We start from the raw sequence: 25,245 nt of genomic DNA on the forward strand, positions 1-25,245 counted from the left end.
TAATTTGCAATTAATTAATAGATCTATACTAAAATCACTATCTATACAGGACTACATAATTATTTTCTTCTTTTCTTCTTTTCTTTTTATACTTTAATGGACCTATAACCTTGTAAAAGCAAATATTCTCTCAATTAATACAGATTATAATCCATCCATAACTAATTAATTTTATATTATTTTTGTTCAGTTATTTCATAGAAGACCTACTCAATGTGGGAGAGACTTTCCTGTAGATATGTTTACAGAACAGACCAATGAGTTTTCTGCAATATCTTTTTTGTCATATCTTGCAGGTTATCAAGGGACCATTTCTGTACCCTAAACAGATACAGATGAAGTAAATTTGAAAGGAATAGATCTGTGGTCTTCCTGAGAAGATAAATACATATGTGAATTTACTTGCACAAAAGTAACCAAAAATAAAATTCAGACTAGCAGGATTTTTTTACAATAGAAAAATACAGGAAATTTATTTCTGGATTTAGATTGTGTGGAATATAATGAAAGGTCCTTCTAAGATATATTAAAAACATGGTATGTCCTAACCGTTTGTCATAATGTAATGCCTTTCAATTATAGTTTCTCCAGTTAACCATGACTAATCATTAGTTAGGACTCTACATACCATCAATTTTTTTTCAATTTCCTCTCTCTATTCTTCAATTACATCAATATGTGACAGGTTTAGAAGTGAGATTAGACTTGTAGGAGAGTTTCCAAGTGGCAAAGAAATATGAAGCCCAGAATAGCAACACACTGAGGTTGACTTCTGCTTCATTAGTGACTTTAGCACAGTTTAAATGTGTGTGACTGAACTGATATTCTGGTTACTAAATGTTTTCTTCAGCTTTTTGGCTAAAGTCCTTTCTCCCAAAACAATAAAAAAACTTCTCATCATGGCTATTCATTTTATTTTATGTCCTATTCAGTAGTCACTATGTATAATGGCTGATATATTTCTATCTCCTGGCTATCAAGGTGACTTCTGGGATGATGGAGACAGAATCAAATGTTTCAACTAGATTTTTCTACCAGCTGGTAGAAGCTGTTCAGAAAAATTTAGAAAAAAAATGAAACACTGTAATCTGACCTACCTAAATATTACTTTTATTTTGACTCATTTATATATCTTACAGAGCCTTGGTATAATATAAATCTCTTAAATTAGTTTCAAAACACTTGTGTTTTTTAATAAATATTAACCTCAAAATTTGTTTAGACATTGTATGTAGATGAATTAAGAACAACAAGAAAGACTTTTTAGTGACCCTACTAATTAAACTATTTTTTCTCACCTTTAATGTAATGCATTCTATGTTTTCCCTTATATTTCTGTGTAGAATGGAATATGCAAAAGACCAATCATGATATTTCCTTTATATAGGGAGTCTGGATTATAAAAGCAATGCCAAAGGAATGTTAGGTTCTTTTGAGTTGGATAGGGATTGAGCACAATTTTCTTGTCTACTGAAAAAACCCTTTGCCAAATAAAACAAAATCCACTCTTAAACATCCTCTTCCAAAAAGATGTCTCCATCAACATATGCAGAAAGATTCCTTGATTGATTTAATGACATGGATCTCTTGAATCAGCCATCTTCCATTTATCCATTTCAAGTAAGACACAAAACAGAGTGTATGGGATGGTGTTCACTCTCCAAAGGTATTTTCAACTGTCATGAAGAAAATCTTTTAAAAAGTTCAAACAATAATAAAAAAAGATTCCCTAAGGACAGCAAGGAACTCCAGATGTTGCTATATGAGGGTGATGTGCTGATTACATCAAAATTCATGATAATATAGAGTTCTCAATGAGATTAATGACTGTTCAAAAGAGACCAGTCTAATATTGACATATAGGAAAACCCAAATGGAAAAAGAATGACTTTGGTTCAAATTATGATGTGAGATTGGGTGGGAAGCCTACTAAATTAGTCAATCACTATGGATATTTTAGACTGACTTTGTAAATAGATGAAGAACTGGAATAAGAATAGAACAGAAGTAATAGAGTAATTTGTCTTTCTTTTGGGAAACTGCTCAGTGCTTTCAACAACTTCAAGCTGCTCTCACGGAAGTAAAGGGAGAAGGAAAGTGGGAAACAAAAGGAAGGAAGGGAGGAATAGAGGGAGAAGTGGGAAAAGGGAGGGGGGAAAGGGAAGAAGAGAGAGAAAAATGAACGAAAATTATTTTTTTGCAATGGTATTCTTCTGGTGACAGTATGTGTCTGTGATTCATAGAATACTATAGCCCCTACAGAATCAAAAGTATAGGTGGCCATAAAAAACATGAAGTGATACATGATGGAATTAAGGGATGGAAGCATCTTACCAATGATGAAATATGAAATAAGTGTGCTAAAAAATATGATCCAAGAAATATGTTTTTAGAAAAATATCAGCCAGTCATATACTTGGAATAAGAGATAAAAACAGCAAAGAGCAAAAGCTTCACTGGGAACTATGAAATACTAATTTTTTTGGATGTACTCTTCCATAATGAATGAGTTACTTTTGAAGGATTTATTAGAGGACAAGGACAGGAGTCTTTGAACAAGATAAAAAGGCTTTTGTGATAGAGGCAATATCCTAAGCATCATCCCAACCCTTTTGCAAGTTGGCTATATTGACCTTAAATGGTATTAAAATTCTCTTTATTGTTTAATCATTTCTTAGGTCTAGCTTACTGGTCATACAAGTCTAAAAGAACCAGAAAATCAAGGGGCTAAAACTCCTTCATCCAGGATAATGATTAATATCAACCTGAATGTGTTGAATTAAAAAAATTCAAAGATATGTCCTAGATAGACATCCCTTCCTTCTTTTGAATGTTCTCATTTTGCTAGATCTAAATAAATCCCATTTAGTTCATTCTTAGATGGATTGCATATAGAGAGACCAGCCTGAGGCAGTTCCAGACCATGTTCATGAGATCACAGATATACTAAAATGTTAATACATATTTAATAACAATAAAAATAGCTTCAGGAAATTAAGAGTTTAACAACACCTACAACAATAGCTAATATGTATATTATGACTCTAAAATTTGCAAAGATATGTATTTACAAATATCATTTTAAACTCACAGTAATACTAAAAGGCAAATTCTATTATCCTCTTTTAAAATGAGGAAACTCAGGCAAACTGTTTAATCGATATTCCTAGAATCACAAAACAAATAAATGCTTGAGACAAAATTTGAATGTAGGGCTTACTGACTCCAGATTCAAAGGTAAGTTTATGGTGTCATTGTAATAAGTTAAGGGTAGCTAGGTAGCACATTGAAGGAAACATCAGGTTTGCAATCAGGAAGATGTTACCCTGGACAAGTCACTTAAATTCCATTTACCTCAGTTTCCTCATCTGTAAAATGGGGATCATAATATACCTACCTTCCAGTGCTATTGGGAGGATCAAATAAAATAACAATAGTAAAATGATTAGCACAGTGCCCAAAACATAGCAGGTACTGTAAAAATTATTTTTACAATAATTAAGAAATTAGTGGTTAAGAATATAAAACATAGTTAACGGAATTAGAAGCCCCAGTACTCTTAGTGCTAAAATTCTTTGACTTAAAAGTGTCCCTAATAATTCTTATTAGATCTATTCAGGATAGGACAAGAATCAACGCATTTTATATGAAACTTCATAGGTGTAGGAGTTAATGGTGAGAGAATGTAAAATGAATAGAAAGTAGAAGTGGACAGTTATGAAAATTTCCTTTTAATTGGGAGGATTTCTGAGCTGTTGAAATTTTGGTCTTGTGACAGCATTTGGTATAGCAGTGTTTCCTGACTCATTGTGGGGTAATTTGCCCAAAACTGAGTCAGAGGAAAGAATACAACCTACTGAATCACCCCATTACTTCCTGCAGCACCTGGGTTTTTCTTGGAATTCTTCCATTCAAGTACAGATCCTATCTGACCTTGATCAGTTTGTCCGATAAGATCACAGCCATGGGGTAGGATGGCGGCAGGCCATAAATATATAAAGCAACTGTACTCTCATGTTGTTATTTTTTCTAAAGGTTACATGAAGTGTAATTTAATCTTCGGTCACTGACATATGCCCAAATGGGATTTCTTCAAACGTAGAACTTCCTTAATGGTTTCCTGGTTGTAAATGAGCTCACCAATTTCCCATTAGGGTAGATTTTCATCATGAGTTTAATGAATACACAAGCTCCTCATAAAAAAGTAGTTTTTTTGTTTCATTTTGTTCTTTTGTTAAGTGTCATGATATAGTGGAAAACTCTAAATTACCTAAAGTCTGGGTACAGGAAGCTCATCAGAAAAAAGAAATTGAGAACATGGCAAGTACATGGAACAAAATATAATGAGAGTGTATTTATTCCTTTAATGTTCTGGTTTTCCCAAGAGAAGGAATTACAGGGAGATCTCACAGGCTCTTTTGAATGCTACGTGAGATATACCATTGCTTTAGCTTTTTAAGCTTTTAGTGTTTTACGTAATAAGACAATAGTGAAGTCTCTTCTCATGTTATTTTCATGGACAGGAAAAAATGATTTTTAAGTAGCCCATACTATTTGAAATTTTGCCTGGAAATAAATCACTTTGGTTCTTCTATGAAAACTTCTGGATACATATGGAAAAAAAAAACAATTACATAATTCTAATGGTAGATTTTCTTAGTTGACTATGCTCCCATAGACTGAAATGCAAAAACAAAACAAAACAAAACAACAAAAAACTCATTTGAAGAATACCACATTTATATAGGGTTATAATAATCAGAATGGATAATGTCTACCCTGCCAAAAAATTTGAATTCAGAATCATCAACCCTTCCATTAAAAGAAATCATTGAAGATATTTTTGTACTACTGCTAGCTCTTTCTCTTATTACCTTTCTGCCATCTTGGCTCCAAATTCACACTAGGGACCAACAACACCATATCTACCTGGGCTCACCTCTCCAAAATCAGGAAACAAAAAGGAGAAAAAACCATTCATTAGCTACATTTGTCATTATTATATTGTTTGAGTTTAAATAGATTTTGCTTATGTCCTTAAAAAGTGTATATTTTTTTCTGTCAAACAGGTCAAATATTTTTATTTTTCCTATTTACAACTCTTATTATCTCTTAGAAAATGGTGAAATCTTAGGATTTAGGATAATAAAGGACTTTGGAGATGGCCTAGTTTAATGCCATCTTTTTCTTTTTCTTTCTACAGATTATGGTATCTGGGTAAAGAGTTATGACAAGTATGCAAATAATTTAATAAAAAGTCATAGGTAATGGAGGCAAAAGAGAGATTCAGGAAATACTCTAGGCAAATTGGAGGAAGGAAAGAAAACTTTTTATTGAAGGGATTAGATGTCTTATAGAAGAGATACAACTAACAATGGGCCTGGAAAAAAAAGAAAAACATTTTTTTAAATGAGAAGTATTTAATGACATGGGAGATAATTTACATGAATTAGAGAGGTAGCATAGAGCATACTGAGTTTGAGTAATCTTTAGTTTCATCAATAAAATTAGGTACATTGAAAAGGAGAACATATTTTAATGGGAAGAAAATTAAAATTCTATTTTTTAAATAGTGGGTTTGGAAATTGACACCTATAGAACAGAAGAAAGCTGTCTATGTATAACTTGAAGTAAAAGGAGAGATCTAGGCAAGAGATAGAGCTTTCAGAGTTGCATACACAGTGGAGCAGAAAATAGATGAAATAACCAAGCAATCAATTGAGAAGCCATGAATTTGAAACTTATGTAACCTTAGACTTAGTTTGTCTAAATTTTATGTGTACAATCTAGAAATACTAAGTAAATTCAGAATGGTAAAGTAAAAAACATTTTCAGCTTAAGTATAGAGGACCTGAGAATTGGATATGATCCCCACAATTTAGTACTTACATAACATTGAGGTAATAGGATGATTAGATCTAAGAAAGATATTAAAATTACTTAGTTATACTTGCTGAATTTAATTTCCTAAAGGACAGATGAATTAGGGTGGATAGACTGGGCCTAGAGTCAAGAAGATCTGAGTTTAAATACATCTTCAGATACTCGCTGTGTAACCATGAGTGAATCACTTAACTCTATTTGCCTCAGTTTTCTCATCTATAAAATGAACTAGAGAAGGAAATGGCAAACCACTCTAGAATCTTTACCCAGAAAACCCCAAATGGGAGCACAAAGAGTCAAACATAACTAAAAAGGAAAAGGAAGAGGTGATCAAAAAGACATCTGAGGACTTGATTCAGAAAAGCTTATGCCCAACTAATGTGATTGCTTTTTAAAAGTAAGATAATTTCTGATATTTACATAGAATTTAAGAAAATGTTTTGGCATGTTTTTTTTTTTTGGTGGGGGAAAGGTAGAAAAAAATGGAAGATACCAAAATCACAACATAGCTAATAGTTCAATATCAATTTAGAAAGGAAAAATAGTTTTCAGCTTAAATGTTCTTAGTATCTACCTTTGGTTCTTTGCAATTTGACATTTTTCTTAATTTCTTGTATACATGGCATGCTTATCAGATTTGGAAATGACACAAACCTGGAAGGAATAGTAACATCTTCAAAAAAAAAAAGTAGATGTTCCAAAAGTCTTATAGGCTAAATATCAGGTCAAATCTGATTAAATGTGAATTAATAGGGAGAAATGTAAAGTGTTACACCAAAAGAGGTATGCCTAGACAGCAGTTAATAGAGAAAAATACCTCAGTAAACTCTTTTAGGGAACTGAAAGCTCATTATATATCAACAGTAGTGAAATATGGCAATCAAAAGCTAATGTAGTCTTATCCTATAATAAAAGCTACATGTTGTCTAAGACTAAGGAAACCATCATTTAATTTGGTCAGGCCATATCTGAAGTACTGTGTTCAGTATGGGATGCCTTGTTTTAGGCAGGATTTTTATGATTTAGGGAGTGTCTGGAGAAGAACAGCCACAAAAGGAAAGAGTATGGATGTCATCATATGAGTAAAGTATTTGACACAAATCCTTATTGAATGGTTTAAAATATCATGGATCATAAGCTGACAAATTTGGATTTGACATTTTATAGATGAAGAAATTGAGGATTAAAAAAGGTTGAACAATTTGTCCTAGGTCAAATGGGTAATAATTGTCAGTCAAAGTCAGAATTAGGAATAATGTGTGGAAGTTGCAAAGAGGTATATACAGGCTTAATTATGAGGCAGAAAGGAAAATTCTTTCAGAGCTATGCAAAAGTGGGATAGAGAGGTTCTGCTTCACTTCAAATACTCAAACCAAGGTCAGGAGCTCATTTGACAAATATATTGGAAAAGGAATTATTGATCATGTGGGGTTGGACTAGATGGTCTTTATGGCTTTTTTCAAGTTCTAGCTTCTGTGATTCTTGGAAGCATTTTTAAATCAATTTATAATTGAATGAGTCTTCATTTTAATCCATATATGTACATATATATGTATGTATATATATATATATATATATATATATATATATATGGAGAGAGAGAGAGAGAGAGAGAGAGAGAGAGAGAGAGGGAGGGAGAGAGGGATAGATTTTAAAGAATATTTTCCCATGGTTACATGATTCATGATTCCATTCTCCCCTTTCCTCCCCCTCTCCTGGAGCTGACAAGCAGTTCCACTGGGTTATACATGTATCATTGTTCAAAACCTATTTGCAGATTATTCATATTTGCAATAGAGTGATCTTTTAACATCAAATCCCCAATCATATCCCCATTGAACTACATGATCAATCAAGTCTTTCTCTTCTGCTTTTCTCTTCCCACAATTATTTCTCAAGATGTGAATAGCATTCTTTCTCATAAATTCCTCTGGATTGTCCTGGATTATTACAGTGCTGCTAGTAGAGAAGGCCATTACATTCAATTATGCCACAGTGTATCTGTCTCTGTGTACAATGTTCTCCTGGTTCTGCTCCTTTCACTCTGCATCAATTCCTGGAGGTCATTCCAGTTCACATGGAATTCCTCCAGTTCATCATTCCTTTTAGCACAATAGTATTCCATCACCAACATATACCAAAGTTTGTTCAGCCATTCCCCAATCGATGGACACTCTCTCATTTTCCAATTTTTTGCTACCACAAAAAGTCCAGCTATAAATATTTTTGTACAAGTCTTTTTCCTTACCACTTTGGGGTACAAGTCCAGTAGTGGTATGGCTGGGTCAGAGGACAGCTATTTATTTAAAACCCTTTGGGCATGATTCCAAATTGCCCTCCAAAATAGTTGGACCAATTCACAACTTCATCAGCAATGCATTAGTGTCCCAATTTTCCCACATTCCCTCAAATATTTATCACTTTCCTTTGCTGCTATATTGGCCAAGCTGCTAGGTGTGAGGTGGTATCTCAGAGTTGTTTTAATTTGCATTTCAATAATCAGGAGGGATTTAGAAAACTTTTCCATGTGCTTATCAATAGTTTTGATTTCATTGAGTGAAAACTGTATATTCAAGTTCCTAGACCATTTGTCCATTGGGGAAGGGCTTGATTTTTTTGTAAATTTGACTTAGTTCCTTATTTATTTGGCAGAGTTTTGTTATAACAATGTTCTCCCAGTTTGTTGCTTTCCTTCTAATTATGATTGCATTGGTTTTGTTTATACAAAACCTTTTTAATTTGATAAAATCAAAGCTATTCATTTTACATTTTGCAATGTTCTCTATCTCTTGCTTGGTCTGCTGATTCAATTGATGCCTGAGATGCTGATAGTTTATAAAGACTTTCCTCAGGCTTCAGTGTACAAGCTTCAGATCTCAGTCTGAACTTGATCAGGTCAGGGACTGATCAGATTCTAGGACCAGACTTAGGCTCAAGTTTTTGGTCTCAAGGAATTCTTGACTCAATGAGGCATACCTTTGCCCTGTCCTAGAGCTCCACCCTTAGTTTTGGGCAAAGAGATCCTTGGGTGGCTCCCCCTGGAAACTGTGTCCTCATCCTAAACCATGGATATGTCCTCATCTCAAATCTTGGCTGTGATTCCCAGCTTCCCTCTGGGCCCATGCAGATAGGCCCCCTTTACCTTAGATTGCACTGGGCTGGGACTGAACTTTTCCACAGGTATAAAATTTTAAGGGATATGAGTTGGCTTGAACCACTATTTGCCTCAGCAAGATCTCAGGGTCTGATTTAGCTAGGGGTTAAATTCAGAACCTGTGAGAGCAGATGTGGCCTGTGTGTGTGGGTTATGGTATGCTCTTGGCTTGCTCTTCATTCCCTGCTATGCCTCCTGATAGCCCTGCTCCCCTCTCAGCTCAATTTCCCAGATGGTTTCTGCCTATCTTTGGGTTTTTATTTTTTCTGAAGGTTATTTCACTCTGTGTCCTTGTTGGTTCTTTCACTCCTGTATCTAAAATGGAGATTTGAACCCCAGACTTCAATCCCCAGAAGTCCTTGGTACTTCCTGGAATTCCCTATAATCTCACTTGAGTCTCCACCTGGACGAGATCACAATTTAGTATTTAATGGGCTCTCTGCCTTCCAAGACTCTCTCTCTTCCTCTACTCGGAGATTGCAAGATGTAGTGAGTAAAATGTGAATGGGCTAATCAGCCCTAGGCACATGTTTATTATTGTGTATCCTTTATTAATAATAATCTTTAATAAATCTCATAAAATATAATACTTTTATTACTCAAAACTAATTTAACTCTTTCATGTATTCATTTTGTAGAAATATTTTACTCTTGATCAGAGAGGATTTTTGTGGAGTGCTGCTATTCCAGTTACTCCTCCATCTTGGCTCCCTTGATTTATTAAATAAAGGTATCATAGTGAATTATAATCTATAGTGCTTTGAGGTATAATTACCATGACTAAATTTGATTCCAGAGAATATTTGTATAGGGGGAGAAGTTATAGGCAAAATAAAAATTAATCAAACCACATTAAGTTCTAAATATCTAAATATTAAATACATTAAATATTCTTCAAGAAGTGAAATATATATGTTAAATAAATTAAAAATGTATCAATTGCAGATATAGAAGGGAGGAAGAATTAATATGAATACATTATTACTGAAAATATTTTCAGAATTTCCTTTCCAAATTATATATTTTTTAGTTTTCTTGAAAGAAGCATTCTGTTGGTTTAGTTAGTTGTGACAAAATTCAGAAATTTGGACTCATCTTTTTTCCAACAAGCTAGGTTCACTATACCTTTTGCACTCCAAATGCTTTAATTATTTTCATCATATTTCTTATACATGGTTAATTTCTTTATTAAATTATCTTTGTTTCTAAGAGTTTTAAGCCAAATATCCATAAAAAGCCATAAAATTACTGGAAATAGCCAAAGAAATTTATTTCCTGTTCTCTGTTGGGGTTTTCTTTCTTCTTTTCCTTTTTTAATAGTCACAGAGTATGATTGACGCTATAAATTTCTGTAAGTAGATATTTTTCAGGGTATATGGGAATCTTGAGAAAGAGTTTTAATTTTTTTTTTATTTTAAAGCTAGTTCTTTCAATCTCCTTTAAATTAGTGGGATTTGAAATCATTTGAAATTTGAATACTTCCTCAAAGTAAATAATCATAAGCAAATTAAAATTTTAGAAAGGAAAAAGGTTTATATATATATATATATATATATATATCCTGTTTTCATAGAAATTAGCATATGTAAAATATTTTTTCTTGCTTATATTTCCAGGCTGATAAAAATTCATTTCCTTTCATTTTTTAATTCATTAGAGTAAAATAAAAAAAAACACACATTTTTAGTTAAGATGCTTATGGCATATTAGCTTTGAAATTATTTTGCTTTTAATCATTACAACTCTTTTAAGACATGGCATCAAACACACTTTCCTTGTTTATTCTTAGTTTATGTATCTTAATTTGAGTCTGTGAAAAGGAATTCCTTATTCCATTTTTTATTTTAATGAAATCAATCAAAAATGAACTTTTCCTTCCTTTGTTCTAATTTATTCAGGGACCTAGAGGTCTTTTACCATAGACATGTGTAAAGATATATCAGCACTGAGTGAAAGGAAGGAGAAACCAGAGAGAGACAGGAAATGAGGTAGCAAATGGGAATATAAAAGGCCAGTGCAAGGATTGAAAAGGGGTGGGAGTTTTTTTCTGCCTGATGAGCTGAGCTGAAGGCTCCCTACTATTTTAGGTGTATGTAAAGAGATTTTATTAATTAATTTTTCTTTTTGCTGGTTCCTGTGTTGATTTGTTGGATGAGTTACTGAAACTGTGAAGGAGAAGGCTTGCATTGCTGGACTTCTGGTTGAAGACCACAAGGACTCCCAAGTGGAAGCCAGGTGGTCAGTTGGATTTCTTCTGATAGCAGTTATAGGATAGCTAGTTAGGCAACTTATTTCTCTACCTTCATGTATTTCCCTCATTTTACTATATTCCAATTAAACTAAATTGCTAAAATCTGCTAATAGTTTTCTCTGGCTTAAAGTATAATATTTTAAATATTAATTTGCAACTCTCCTATTAGTCAAAACCCCAATATAACCCTTACAAGCCTAGTCCTAATTTTAGGCCAATTCTAAGCAAAATTGTGAAGTAATTCTATTTTTATTCCCATAGCCTTTCCATTTCTTTCATTCCTATTCATCTTTTGACATTCCCTATTTCCTATTTTCCTTCTTCCTAGGCACTCTGTGCTATGAGCTATTAAATATGCAAATTTAAAATAATTTTATTGTTCCTTTCCAATGAAAAGGTCACGATGAAGTTCAGCTAAGATTTAAAAAAAAGAAGTAAATACTAATAAATGGACAACCATATATTTAAACATGCAAAATAAGTATTTTCTGAAAGTCAAAACATTTAATGGAACAAATAAAATGAAGTGCTGGACTCATCACCACAATTTGCCAGGGCTACTAGTCCCTAAACTTCATGAGAATGGATGCTCAGAATCTATTCTGTTTGCACTTTCCCCAAGTATTTTCAATACGTTTAGAAATAAAGCAGTTGTTTTTACCACATCCCAAAACAAAGAACATTTCAGTCACTCACTGAATGAGTTTGAGTTACCTCAACACCGCTCTTGAAAACGGAGAACTTGATTTTCATTGAAAATGGTCTCAGACACTTCAGGTACCCTCCACACCTCATGACCTTACTCTCAGGTTGTCCAAACTTTGCATTGCTTCAACAAGATGCCCAGTTTCAACCCTTTCACCCTGTGGTTGTATTTATGAAATCCTGTATCTTACCAGTTACCATTTATGAAAGTTGTTTCCATTACTGAGTTGTTACCACTATTTGACAATTGCTATTTATCATACAGGCTTCAGAGGAATATAGTAAATATTCAAAGGGAGCATTACTTGATTCTTGGTCCTAACCCATAGATGTTCTTCTTTGCAATCCTTGCTGCCAATAAAAACAATCTATAAGTTTGCATACATTAGTAAATTCAAGACTACCAAGGCAAATTTTATAGGAGAGCTAGTTGGCAGAGTGGATATGGTACTTGGCTTGGAATTGGGAAAACTTATCCTCAAGAGCTCAAATCTGGCTGTGTGACCCTGGGGTAGTCACTTAATTCTATTTGCCTAAATTTCCTCATCTATCAAATGAACTAGGGAAGGAAATGGCAAACCATTTTTATCCTTGCCAACAAGACCCCAAATGGGCTCATGAAGAGTTGGACATGACTAAAATAACTGCAACAACAATGGGTAGATTTTAGAATTCTTCTAACCTAACTTTCTCATAATGATAAGAAAAGGCCCCCAAAAGATGAATCAACTTCGCAAGATCATGTAGTGAATAAGTGGCAAATGAAAGAATAAAATTTCAATGTCATTTATTCATCTTGGTTCCTGCTCTTTGTAGTACACTAAGCTGAGGTCCATACACCATGCTAAGATCCATTTTACTTTCAATTTTATTTGATTTTTTTTTGTATTCTGCTGACATTTATTGTATGATAAACTAGAAGACCTCCAATATTTTTAAGTGGAAATAAAGCAAACTGATTGTGTCATTAATAAAATGAATTATTAGAAAAGTAGGATCAATCAAAACCACTAAGGATGTATCTCTGAACCTTTTAAGAAATACTGTGATCATTTCGATATACACCATTTATTCCGTCATTCATCTTGGCATTTTCTGAACTACAGATTCTACTGTATTGCTTGGTATATTTCAAGCTGCCATGACAGACCATTGTCCTCCCTTGGATCTCTGTTATGATTCACTCAGCACATATTTTCAAATGCCTATCAATCCTCTTGGGCGTTATTCAGTCCCACTTTTATCCATTTGCCCTGTGTTTTCTCCTTGACCTCATCTTGCTCACTTCTTCCTTTTATGAGATGCCCAGATGGCCTCTTTGCACTCATTCTTTGTAACATTTTATTTATTTCATTATGAAAAACTATGTTTATCTTGTATCAGAAAAAAAAAGAGACAGAGAAAAATAAAAGCCCTACCAGACTCACCAATGATAGATTATTCTGTAGTTAATGACATGTCCTGTGTGAAGCATGAGCTGCTAGAGTGATGTTGTTTGTAAGGGGGCAAGTTAAAAGTAAATTGCCGCTCCATTCCAAGGGCGACTAATAAATATGGAGAGTGTGGCTTTCCACCAGGAAAACTCCAATCCCTGCAGTCATGTTTGCCATAGCATTTACTTTAGAGGGCACTGACAGACCTCCTGAAAAGACAAGCGGGAGGCACCTCAACCAAGGCTTGTCCTTGTTTCCCTGGGGAAAACAGAAATTCTGGGAAAGCTGATGAGGTTGCCATTTCCGAATGAGCTGTCATGACGAACTTGGAGAGATACCATCCAGGATGCAGGTGGCTAGGTCAAGGGGAAAAAAATACTGGAAGTTGAAAAGCACTCCTCCCACAATAGTGGTCTTGTGCCTCTCGCAGGATTCCGTGGGAAATTTTGAAGTTATTATACGCTGGGAACTATGCTGGAAACACCAGTGATGTACACTCCCTCTTTATTTCAGGCTAATGCTCAGTAGATTGGAAAGTTAAGAAAAGATAAAGCTCCTAAAATTTAGACAAGAATGGACAATTCTTTTGTTTTCTTTGTTTTACTTCAGGGAGATCATGCATATCATATTCTGTGATTCAGAGTTAGAAAAGGACCTGTAATTTCCTTCCTAAAGGAGTGCCTAGTGAATAAGTGTTTTTTTTTTTTTAACAATGTAAATCAGCACCCTTTTTTGCCACTTACAGTCACTTTAGGAAATTTCCCAGAACACAAGAGGTGAAATGAATTCCCCAGGGTCACAGAAAATAATAACAATTGGAATGGCAATAATAGGAATTGTTATCCTCTGTAAGTCACTTAACTCCTTTAAGCCTCAGTTTCTCCATTTGTATAGGGATAATGATAATACCTTCTTCTAATTAGGTTGCTCTGAGGGTCAAAAGAGACAAAAAAGACAATGTAGTTAAAACATTTTGCAAACCATCAAGCACTATATAAATTAGCATCATCTTGTTCTCTAATTTGAAGAAGCTCAAATAGAAATGTTCTTAGAATGAGTTACTGTCCTGCATTTTTTTTAATATTTAATGTTCTTTCTCTGTTGTGTAGTCTTTGAGGGATGCTGCTATTGCTGATGTCGATTCTTCAAAAAAGTTTGTGAGTCAGGTAAGAAATTATAATATCACTTCTATTTTAAGTACCTTCAAAAATATACCATCACAGATTTAGAGCTGGGAGAAACCTTAGATATCATATAGTTCAATCTTTTCTTACAGTAAAGTAAAATTGGGCCCCAAAAAGTAAAATCTTTGTGCTGTTCAGTTATCTGAGTTGTGTCCAATTCTTCATGACTTCATTTGGAGTTTTCTTGGATAAGATTTTGGAGTGGTTTATCAATTCTTTCTCTAATTCATTTTACAAATAAGGAAACCGAGGCAGATAGGGTCAAATGATTTCCTTGGGGTCATATAGAAAGTAAGTGACTGAGGCTGAATTTGAACTCAGAGTTATGAGTTTTCCTGATTCTAAGACTGGGGTTCTATCCACTGTGCCATTTAGCTACCTATAAAATCACTTGTGTAAAATCAGAAAGATCAGAGGAAGAGATAGAATTCAAATCCAGTTCCTCTGACTCCCAAACTAACATTTCATTGTATCACATCACTGTACCAAAAATATTTTTGTTGGCATTGCTATCATTCAACATTATTCTTATACTCTTAATCGTTTGCTAATCAATATCAATTGAACTGGTAAGAAATGATTAAAAGGACAAAAAAGATGGATTTTTTTCCTTCAGCCTTCTGCATATCTTACAGAAGTAAAATTGACTTAAGAAATCACCAAATACCTGTCTTAAACATCTTAAGTATTATGCTTAATTTTTTTTTTTGGGGGGGGGGCTCAACAAAACAAAACAAAACTTTTATATGGCAGAAATTGAATTGCAAAGCTAGATTTTACTCTTTCCCATGTCCTGGAAATCTGTACTGAATTCTGAATTCTTTACAACTCTGAGTAAACAAAGCTTTCTGAAAACTCCTTTATTTACCAGAAGAACATCTTAGAATAATAACACATCTGATGGGCTTTGAGAGTCAGAAATGGCACCCACACAGGCAGAGTACTGCTTCAGCCTGATCAGCAGCTGAACTAAATATAAATGAATGCTCTATAAAGTGCCATTTAGATTCCACTGTAATAGAGATGTAATGCATGTGTCAAGTTATTGAGATGTCAGCTTAAATAGAAGCCAGTATGTCATCTAGTAATTATTGCGATTTAGGCCTGAGGCATTAGTGCTAATATTAGCACGTGAGTGAGTGTTAAGTATGCATAGTGTGAAAGAAAAAGGGAGCCTGATTACATGTAGTAAATCCTAAAGAACTAATCATGTTAGTAAGGTCCATTTCATATGGTGACATCAAAATAGATCACACTTGTCCTGATATTTTAATATCTGGATATTTTTGGCATGTAATATTATACATATGGTTAGAATAAGATTAAATCCTGTGTCATCCTCGTAACTACTTTAAGCATGATGCGGGCCATTCAGGCCATTCTAATAAACATGCATTGATCTTGGAAAAAAGCAATAATATGTCTCCTGAAGATTTAACAGGATGGCTACACATTTTGTGCTCAATTTCTAGTTGCAAGACCATAATGACTGCTGCTTTGGACTCTATGGGCTGTTCCTAAAAGCTCCCTAGAGACATGTTTTGTGTATGTCTAGTGTTATAAATGCAGTTCTCTAGACCACTTTATTGTGGTCTTTACCCTCTGCATCAGAGTTATGTTTTAAAAAGACTGAGCCAATGCAGGCCACCTGTGGCCTAACTCTCTGTCGAGACCATTAGCAGTTATGTCAAGCCATTTTCCTTGCAATGCTGATAAATATGAGAGAGACCTTTTAGATCCCAGTAGCAGAAGGTTGGGCATATATTAGATTGCACTTACAGGTGGTGTTTCTTGGCAAGCAATAATCTTTTTTTTTTCAAAAACTCTTTGAAAGAGAAGGTTTGGAACTTGCCGATTGCAAAGGGAGGGCCCATCTGAGTCTAACAAAGCAAGAAAACAGACTCTGGCATTCCTTTCTAACCCACTCCCAAAGAAGGTTAAGTAATAAAAGGATCCATGAGAAGATTAAGATAAAATCTGTTTAACAGGACTGACACTGTCTTTCCTAATTCACTATGCAGACAACAGAGTCAGCAGAAGGGATTGGACTCTCTCCAAATCCATTTAAAAGCAGAGATTCTCCAAAGCAGAAGACATCTTTACATGAACAGAGGGCCCAGAGTTTTATATGAATGGCCTAAAAAGCAGTCCATAGCAGAGGTGCATTCTTCCAAAGACGGGGTTCTATGCATTTACAAATAAGTAACTCAAGACAGATAGCAGGGAGGCAGAGCCAGGCAGAGATAGGCAAACATATTACAACTGACCCAACTGCAACACCAGCACCTACAGGGTTTATTGACAAAACAGAAAGAAAAAAAGGCTTCTCATTTTGTTGGACGGGGCTTCAAGGGACTTCATCAAAAGGACAACAACTGTGAATTACCTAGCTTAACAAAGAAGAACCATGGAACCAACCTTGGCTTTCAAAATATCTTTCTTTCAGCCTGAGAAGCTGTTATCTAAAAGGAGTCATTGGGTCCCAAAGAAAAGAAATGATATCTTCCTGCCAATGGGGTTTGATATCCTCCTTCCTGTCTGGCCACTGAAGCAGCTTCTCTGAGGACTCCAAGTCCAAAGATAAGATATCAGTTGCATATTTTCCATGGTTATATTCAGACACTGAACCCAAACTAAGGGATAAAAGGTCCCATTCATAATGTGGCTATTTTCTATTATGACTCCAGAATTTCCTCTTTTTTTTCCTTTCTTGAATATTTTAGTAAACTAAATTACTTAAATGTTGTATATTATATGTGTCAGTCTAAGGTAAAGTCCAAAAGAAGAATGTTTACAATTATAGTTTATTTGAAGGATAAAGATGCATTAAAAAGAAATTGAAGATAGATAAAAGGCTTCTAAAAATTGTAAAATGAACAGAAAATTAACAATGAATAAATTTTATCAAGCAATATAATAACAATTTCATATGATTGTGACTTTTGATGAGAATTTGTTTTTATTTTTTTTTTTGAGTGTGTGAAACTCTTAGAATCAGCATTGATGTGATAACATTTGTTACAACCCAGTGGAATTGCTTATGTTGGCTCTGGGAGGGGGGAGGGGAAAAGGAGGGAAAGAAAATGAACCGTGTAAACATGGAAAAATATTGTTTAAATAAATAAATAATTTTTTAAAGAATCTGCGTTCATATGCCATAGATCTCACATTTTATAAATTACTTCACTATAGTTAACTCAGATAAATTCAACAGAAATTTTTGATGTAAATGAAGCCATTAGTTAATTTATTATTTTATTTTATTTACCTATTCCTTCATACTTTCAGGAATTTTAATATGAAGGATTATTTATAGGTAGTTGCATTCAAAGAGTGTTATATATGTATACTTAGAAACTTAGATATATACATATATTTATATATCTTTGTGCCTGTATTTTATATATTATATAGTTTTCTCTTATTACTAATTGTAAGTCAAACCTCTTCCCCTTTGGAAAACCCCAGAAATCACAAAAGTCAAAGTAGTATAGGGGGTAATCCCTTAGCTCAGAATTCATTGCCAAGAAATGGATTCATTCTAATCTGGCCTTAGACCATTATCTTCCTTAAGTCACTTAACTTTGAAAAGCCTCAATTCCTTCCTGTGTAAAATAGGGATGATAGTAATGTTTTCACTCTATTTCTTACAAGGCTATTATGAAGAAGCTCCTTATAGAAATTAACTACCATATTCATGTGGTTTGTTATAATGATGATCACAATGGTCAACTTGTATCAACAAATCAACAAAAATTTGTTATATATTCTTCATTAACAAAAATAAAACAGCTTCTGCCCTTAGTGAACTTTCAGTTTATCACAGGATATAACACATCCATATGTAAATATAGTATATTAAAGGTTCATACAAAGGAAAAGGAGAAGATGAAGAAATAAATATTTATCAGATATCTGCTTGTGCTAAGTAATTTAAAAATATCTTATTTCATCCTTATGACAACTCTGAGAGGTGGGTCCTATTATGATCTCTATTTTACAGCAGGAAAAACTGAAGCACACAAAGATTAAATAGCTTGTCCAGGGTCACAAAACCAATCAGTGTCTGAGAAGAGATTTTAACTTTGGTCTTTTCTGACTCCAAACTAGCATTCAAACCAATGTGTCACCTAGCTGCCATACAGACTCAAGGGAACCTTAAATTAGACAACACTCAGCTGAGGGAATCATAAAATCCATAGATAGTGGCACCAAAACTGAGTTTTGAAAGAAATCAAGGCATGCATTTCAAACGTGTAGATGTTCTACCAACTGGTGGAATTCTCTAAAAGTCAAGTTCTTATATGAAGTCCAATAAAGCCTATTAATATTTGCAAAATGCAAAAGTGGAAAATAAATTAATTGGCACTGGGTATGGCAAAATTAACAAATATTTGTGAAACGGCAAAATAAATAATGAATCATCTCTAGGGGATAGGCTGAAGAAATAGTAATATACTTGAAGCAGAACTTATTCTCTGAGTACTATGATGTTTTAAGACGACGGTGAACTCCTTGAGTACAGGGATTCTTCTTTATGTAGGCATAGTCCATATGAGGTCTTTTACACTGATATCCTTAAGAAGCACCAAGATTCTGCAGGAAGAGGACAGACTTGAAATCTTATAACCAACATTCAAATGCCACATCTGCTGTTTAAACCTGTGTTACCCTGGGCAAGTCACTTAGCTACTTTGGGCCTCAATTTCTTCCATAGTTAATTACCCATTAAAACAATTGTTCCTGTAGAACCAGCTGCAAGGGTTGGGGATGGTGAGTGGAAGACTCTTTTCATACTCTCTTCAGTATCTGTTTGGCCTTGTATAATAGACATAAGCTTGGCAAAGGAAATAAAGATCTATTATTTATTTAATTAGTTATTTTAGGTTTAGCTCTGCCATTTATAAACCATGTGAGGAATTATTTGTCTTGGAGTCTTTGATTCTTCTTATATGAAAAAAGAGGAGTAATACCTAACTGGCCTCCCAAACAAGATTATTGTAGTGGTCAGATAAAAGAATACATGCAAACTTGAGTTTTAAAAGCTATAAAGCTTCCTATAATTATAAAATGTTTGATTGCTATTATCTTTGAACTAGATAGACTTCGTTTGGAAAACAACCTGGTACAAGTGGAACTCTGGACTTGGCATAAAGAAGACTATGAATTTTAAATTTTCTCCACCCTGCTTAGTCTTTAGAGATTCTAGTAACCAAGAATGTATACACCCCTACTTAAGGATTAAGTGTTAAGGAGGATGGCCTATGACTGCCATATGCTAGGAAATGACAAATAAGAAATAACTGACAGATGCCCTGGGCTGTCCTAAGTCAAGGTTAAGCTACCATTGTTACATGTGAGACACAGGAAGTAATATAAAGAACACTCTATATATTTTGCGTGACTTCCTCTGGCTGGGTGCTCTCTCTATCTCTCTCTCTCTCTGTCTCTCTCTCTCTCAGAGCCATTGGGCTCTTTCAGTGTTGGGAGCTCGTGGCGACATTTTTAGCATGTTTGGGGAGTGGTTTAGGCTGATTCCTTTCTTTTCCTTTACCTCCTAAAGAGCTAGCCTCCTAGGAGGCCTCTCATCTCAGAGGAGGTCTCGTGGCTGGAAGCTGAGCTAGATTGAGAAGGCACCTTGGACTAGGCCTCTGAACTCCTATCTGGCTTGCCAGAGCAGTCCTATTCCCTTTCCTCTCTCTTCTTCTTAATTTCTTTCTACTATTGTAATTAAACCACCATAAAAATCCCAAACTGATTTGAATATTTTTTTGGGATTGAATTTTAATCCCTGGCAACCACTAGTATAATATATTTAGTCAACAACCATAATTTTTTACCCCTTACAAGACCTAGGTTTAAATCTTGACTTATATACTTAACCCTGTGGAACCCTGTGCAAATCACATAGAATTAAATAAGCATGCTCATAAAAAAACAATTCCATTGCCTCTAACACCTAGGGAACCTATGGCAAACCTTTTAGAGACCAAGTGACCAAACTACAACTCTCATGCTGCTTGTGAGTCCCCACCTTACCCAGACAGTGGAGAGAGGAAGCTTTCTCATTGGGCTGTTGGGCAGAGAGGTGGGTGAATTGAGAAATGTCTTTAGGTGCAAGTGGAGAGAGGGAGGGGAATAGCTCCCTCTGGCATGCATACCATAGATTCACCAACATGAACTAGGGAGGTCGTAGTGGTTATTCTTGTCCTTTACTCTAAATGGGCCAAAATGGCATCATGATTTGGGGTCAATGTGCAACATGTCTATTCATGGTTGATCAGACCAATTTGAGCTCAGAAGATTCCAGGTTGGGCACAAATAGTAATGTATGAACATTTGGGATGGAGATGTCTTTAAATTTGCACATCACATGTTTCTTTTGAGCTACTACACTTTCACTTTGCTAAAGTATAGTACCTTCTTCAAGGAAAGCATGCCTTGCTAGTGTTTCCCATGTCTCACGATTGGTACTAATCAATACAATTTTATTATTTTACTGTTTGACCCAGGAGACACATCTTAGAGAGAGGACTGAGATTAATAAAAGTTAAGTGACTCACCCAGGGTCATGAAGATATTAATTTTTTTGCCATAAAGTTTGAATGTATATTCCTGATTTGAAAATAAGAATTCTTACAATTACTTCTGGCTGTATAGAAATATAATAACAACAATCGTAATATACTAATCTGTATAAATAATAATGATATAAATACCAATAATGATCATAATAATAATACCAATAGTTTCACAATATAATATATCAATAAACATTAATTGATATATTGAATTATACTAAATAAATATTAGAATTCTTTCAAATCTCAACATGAAAATCTAATCAAACTGAAATCTTCTGCCAGGCAAGTAGCAATAGGCCAAATAACAGTACTCTTCTCTTCTTTCCATTCAATTACGTTCTAATGAAAACATACCTGAAAATGCAGGATCTATTTTATTATTTGTATGTATCACCTGAAAATTCTAGTAAACTGGCATTTGAACATTAGAACACATCCTAAAATGTTAACTACTGAAAATAATATTTAAAATATAATACCTAACCAAAAATATTCCTTATAAAAATTAATATCTCAACTTATTTTCAGAAGTTTGGAAACCTTTGCCTGATGAGGACATGAAATTATGTAATAGTTTTACTTTTTACTTATTTAGTTTTCATTTCCAGAGATAAAGAAAAAATGTAATTACTAATAACCTTAGAGAAATACAGGTAAATAGGAAAGGTGAGTACTATAGAATGTGTAACAATAGAATGCAGTATGTGACAGCTATAATAAATCAAATAATTATTCTTGTGTTAGGAAGCTAAATTTATGTGATCTATAATGAAGAGACCTACAGTAAAGTTTCAACTTGTAATACTCAGTATTTTTTCCCCTCTTTCTCAGACAGGTGTTATTGGCAATTGGAGCCAATATTCATGCCACAGCACCTACTCTCTAAAGACATTTTACAAAAGACAAAAGCAGTCATTACCTTGAGTATCTCATTTAATGGTTTCATACCTTCTGGGGACAGGAGATAAATGAAGGTAAGATGAAACCTTAAGATGTTGCCTTGATCAGTGTTGACATATTTTACCTCGAGGGCTGACAGCTGCTAATGAATTTATTTTAAGCTTGACACACAGGATCAACAAAAATGCCTTAAAAAATTTACTAAGTGTTATAAAGATACTGAGCTACATTTATCACAAGCAACAAAAGTAATTAGGACTAATTTGTGCTCTGAAAAAATTACCTTGATATCCCCAGCCATTAAGTTTGCATCCTGAATTTCTAATTAAACATAAATGATATTTCATATGATTCTGTGATATTTTTAGTATTGAGCCATTATCATAAAAATTACTTTTGTATACTCTAAATTCAATCAATACAGAAATGAACTAGCAAAATTGAACTTTTTTTCATTTACATATTCGAAGATGTTTCTTCTTGTTATCCTGAATGAAATTATTGATTTCTAATATATATTGAGTATAACAAATTATTATCAGATATTAATATAATTGGATACTATTGTTTATGAGTTTTTAGTTAATCATATAGATTTTTAATCTAGTTTTCTAACCATTAAATATCACTTCTAATTTAGGCAGTGTGGAATAGGGAAGCAGTCAAAGCAGATATCAGGAAAGTTGGGTCCTCATCTTGTTTATATGACTGTTTTTCACAAAAAGACATAGAAACTTCCTTTTCCTTAGTTTCCACATCTTTAAAATTCCTGATTCTTTCTTATTGACAATTACATTTGGAAAATTCTAATTATTTGGAAGTTTTTCCTGATAAAAATCCTAAAATGCCTCTTTTTAGTGTACTCTTTTCTTTTTATTCTGCTTTGTGATGAACTGTCAGTAAGGGGAGAGATGAAAGAAAAAAAATTATGAATTTCATAAATTGTGAATTCTTTAATGAAATTTATTGGAATATAGTTTTTGTAGCTAGAAGAGCTGTCAGAATTGGTAGAGATAAATCAAGATGTTTGTTAACTCTTTGTCTCAATTGACTATCCAATTTTTATTGAGACTTCAAAAATTTATAGTCTATTATTGGCTAATGGAAAAAAGAAGGCTAGGAAGAGGGGTGGGAATCTATAGGTCCCCAAAAGAAAGTCTTCCCTAGGTCTTGAAGAGGGGTGTGTGGATGGATCAGAAAGTGTTGATAAGATCTGAAGAATCAGCTCAAAAGTCCAGATATTAGCAAGAAAATATGTGTGGGGTTGAGGAACAGAGAGAAAGCTATATACTCTTTTGTTCTTACTCATCCTACCTGCTTCTCCACAAGCTTTCCTTTACAATAAAGATTTTCATTTCTAATGCATATTAGCGATATTTAAACTTTCTAAGTTCTGACATCCTATGAATGAATGGGATGATGCATGTTTTCAGAGTAGTTAAAGGTCTGGTACTTGTTATCTAATAGAATGAGGATGCTACTAAGAAATCTTCCTTTGCACTGACATGAGCTTTAGCATGACAAAATAGTGAAGAGATTAATTATTGCATAGCAAACTGTACTCTAGATATCTTTTTGTTTTATTTTTTAATTTTTTTTTTATTTTGACGGATGCCAAATAGAATGACCTATAGTCCTGCTTCTCAGAAGGTAACAATGGAGTGTTGGCTTTAGGGAATTTTAGCTTTCTTCTAGGATTATCATAGACTAGTGAGCTACATGGGGTAGAGAAGTTTAGAATAATTCTGAAATAATGCTTGAAAAGACCTTAACTTTTCAATACAGCTTCATAGTCATCAATACTTTTCCTGGAAAGCATCATTTTACTACACTGAAAAAGGAAGACTGGTACTTACAGTTACAAAAAAACCATCAGTAATAAAGAAACTCATCTATGTATGTCTATTAGTTTTTTTTTTTTTAAACAAATACACATTTACCTTCTGCCTTGGAACCAATAGGTAGAAAAGTGGTACGGGCTGAGTAATGGAAGTTAAGTGACTTGCCCAGGGTCACACAGCTAGGAAGTATCTGAGGACAGATTTGAACCTAGGACTTGACACCTCTGATCTCCCATCTCCCATCTCTACACCTGACTCTCAATCTACTGAGATACCCAGCTGCTCCCTTATGAATATGTATTTTTAGCAGAAGTATACAACTATAGAAAACAAAGCTTATGGAAGGTATTATCACAGCCAATTTTCTATTGACTCTGCCAATATTTAATTTTCTTCCACTGATTCTTGTATAATATGGTTTTTATGTCCTCAATCCTGGATATGCTATTTGCCTTCATAACCTCATAAGATCATAGATCTATGGTTGGCAAGAAGCTCAAAGTACTTCCAGCTCACCTCCTACCATACCCTTTATTTTATAAGTAAGACACTTGAAGTCTAAGGAGATAAATAACTTGACCAAGAATATATAGATAATAAGTATAGAAGTAGATTTGAAATGGGGATATTTTTACATCGGAGCCAAGGTTCTTTCCAATGTATTATGTGGTATTCCTTCTCTGTCACTTAAGAAGATAGTCTCTTCCAAAACAGCCTATGTCTTCAAAATCCATCACCCTTAGGAGGGACTAGCTCTTTAGAATAAGACTTTCTTCAGTCATCGCCTATGTTATTGAAAGTTTCCTAATTGGTTTTCCTGTCTCAATTTTCTCACCATTATATACTATTTTACATACTGTTTCCAAGTGATTTTACTTAAGTGTGTTAATCTGACCTTATAACTCTCCAATTAATATAATCCAGTGGCTTCATATTTCCTTAAGGATAAAATATAAATTTCTCTATTTAGGTTTTAAATCTCTATACTCATGTGACCAGAAAAAAGAAGGATTAGACATTTTCACTGATCCTCACACTTCCTATACTTCTCCCAAATAAAAATAATTTGTAAAGGATATAGTAATTTCAACTACTTCCATAGACACAAAACTACAAGAACCTTAAAGAGGAAATAATCTAATGAAATAAAAGAAGAGAAACCTAAACTCTATCCTATTAATTAAATAACCCTCTCCTTTAACTCATCAGGTTCTGGCAGGGATGCACAAGGTTCCAACTCTATTCCTAGTGTTGTATAAAACAAAAAAGCCAAAACTTGTCATGTCTTAGAAAGCAGTGTCAGTCTTCTG

The 25,245-nt window shown here is 34.0% G+C and overlaps 1 long non-coding RNA gene across 1 annotated transcript in view; it reads left to right on the plus strand.

Moving 5' to 3' along the window:
* The window catches only part of LOC130454573 (uncharacterized), a 70,400-nt gene that overhangs the window by 41,244 nt on the left and 3,911 nt on the right, over positions 1–25,245 (plus strand). The window contains exons 3-4 of the long non-coding RNA XR_008912225.1: positions 14,536–14,592; positions 22,026–22,168. This is a non-coding gene — a long non-coding RNA (uncharacterized LOC130454573). The remainder of the gene's footprint in view (positions 1–14,535; positions 14,593–22,025; positions 22,169–25,245) is intronic.

Source organism: Monodelphis domestica, chromosome 5 (genome assembly GCF_027887165.1).
Source record: "Monodelphis domestica isolate mMonDom1 chromosome 5, mMonDom1.pri, whole genome shotgun sequence".
NCBI classification, from domain to species: Eukaryota; Metazoa; Chordata; class Mammalia; order Didelphimorphia; family Didelphidae; genus Monodelphis; species Monodelphis domestica.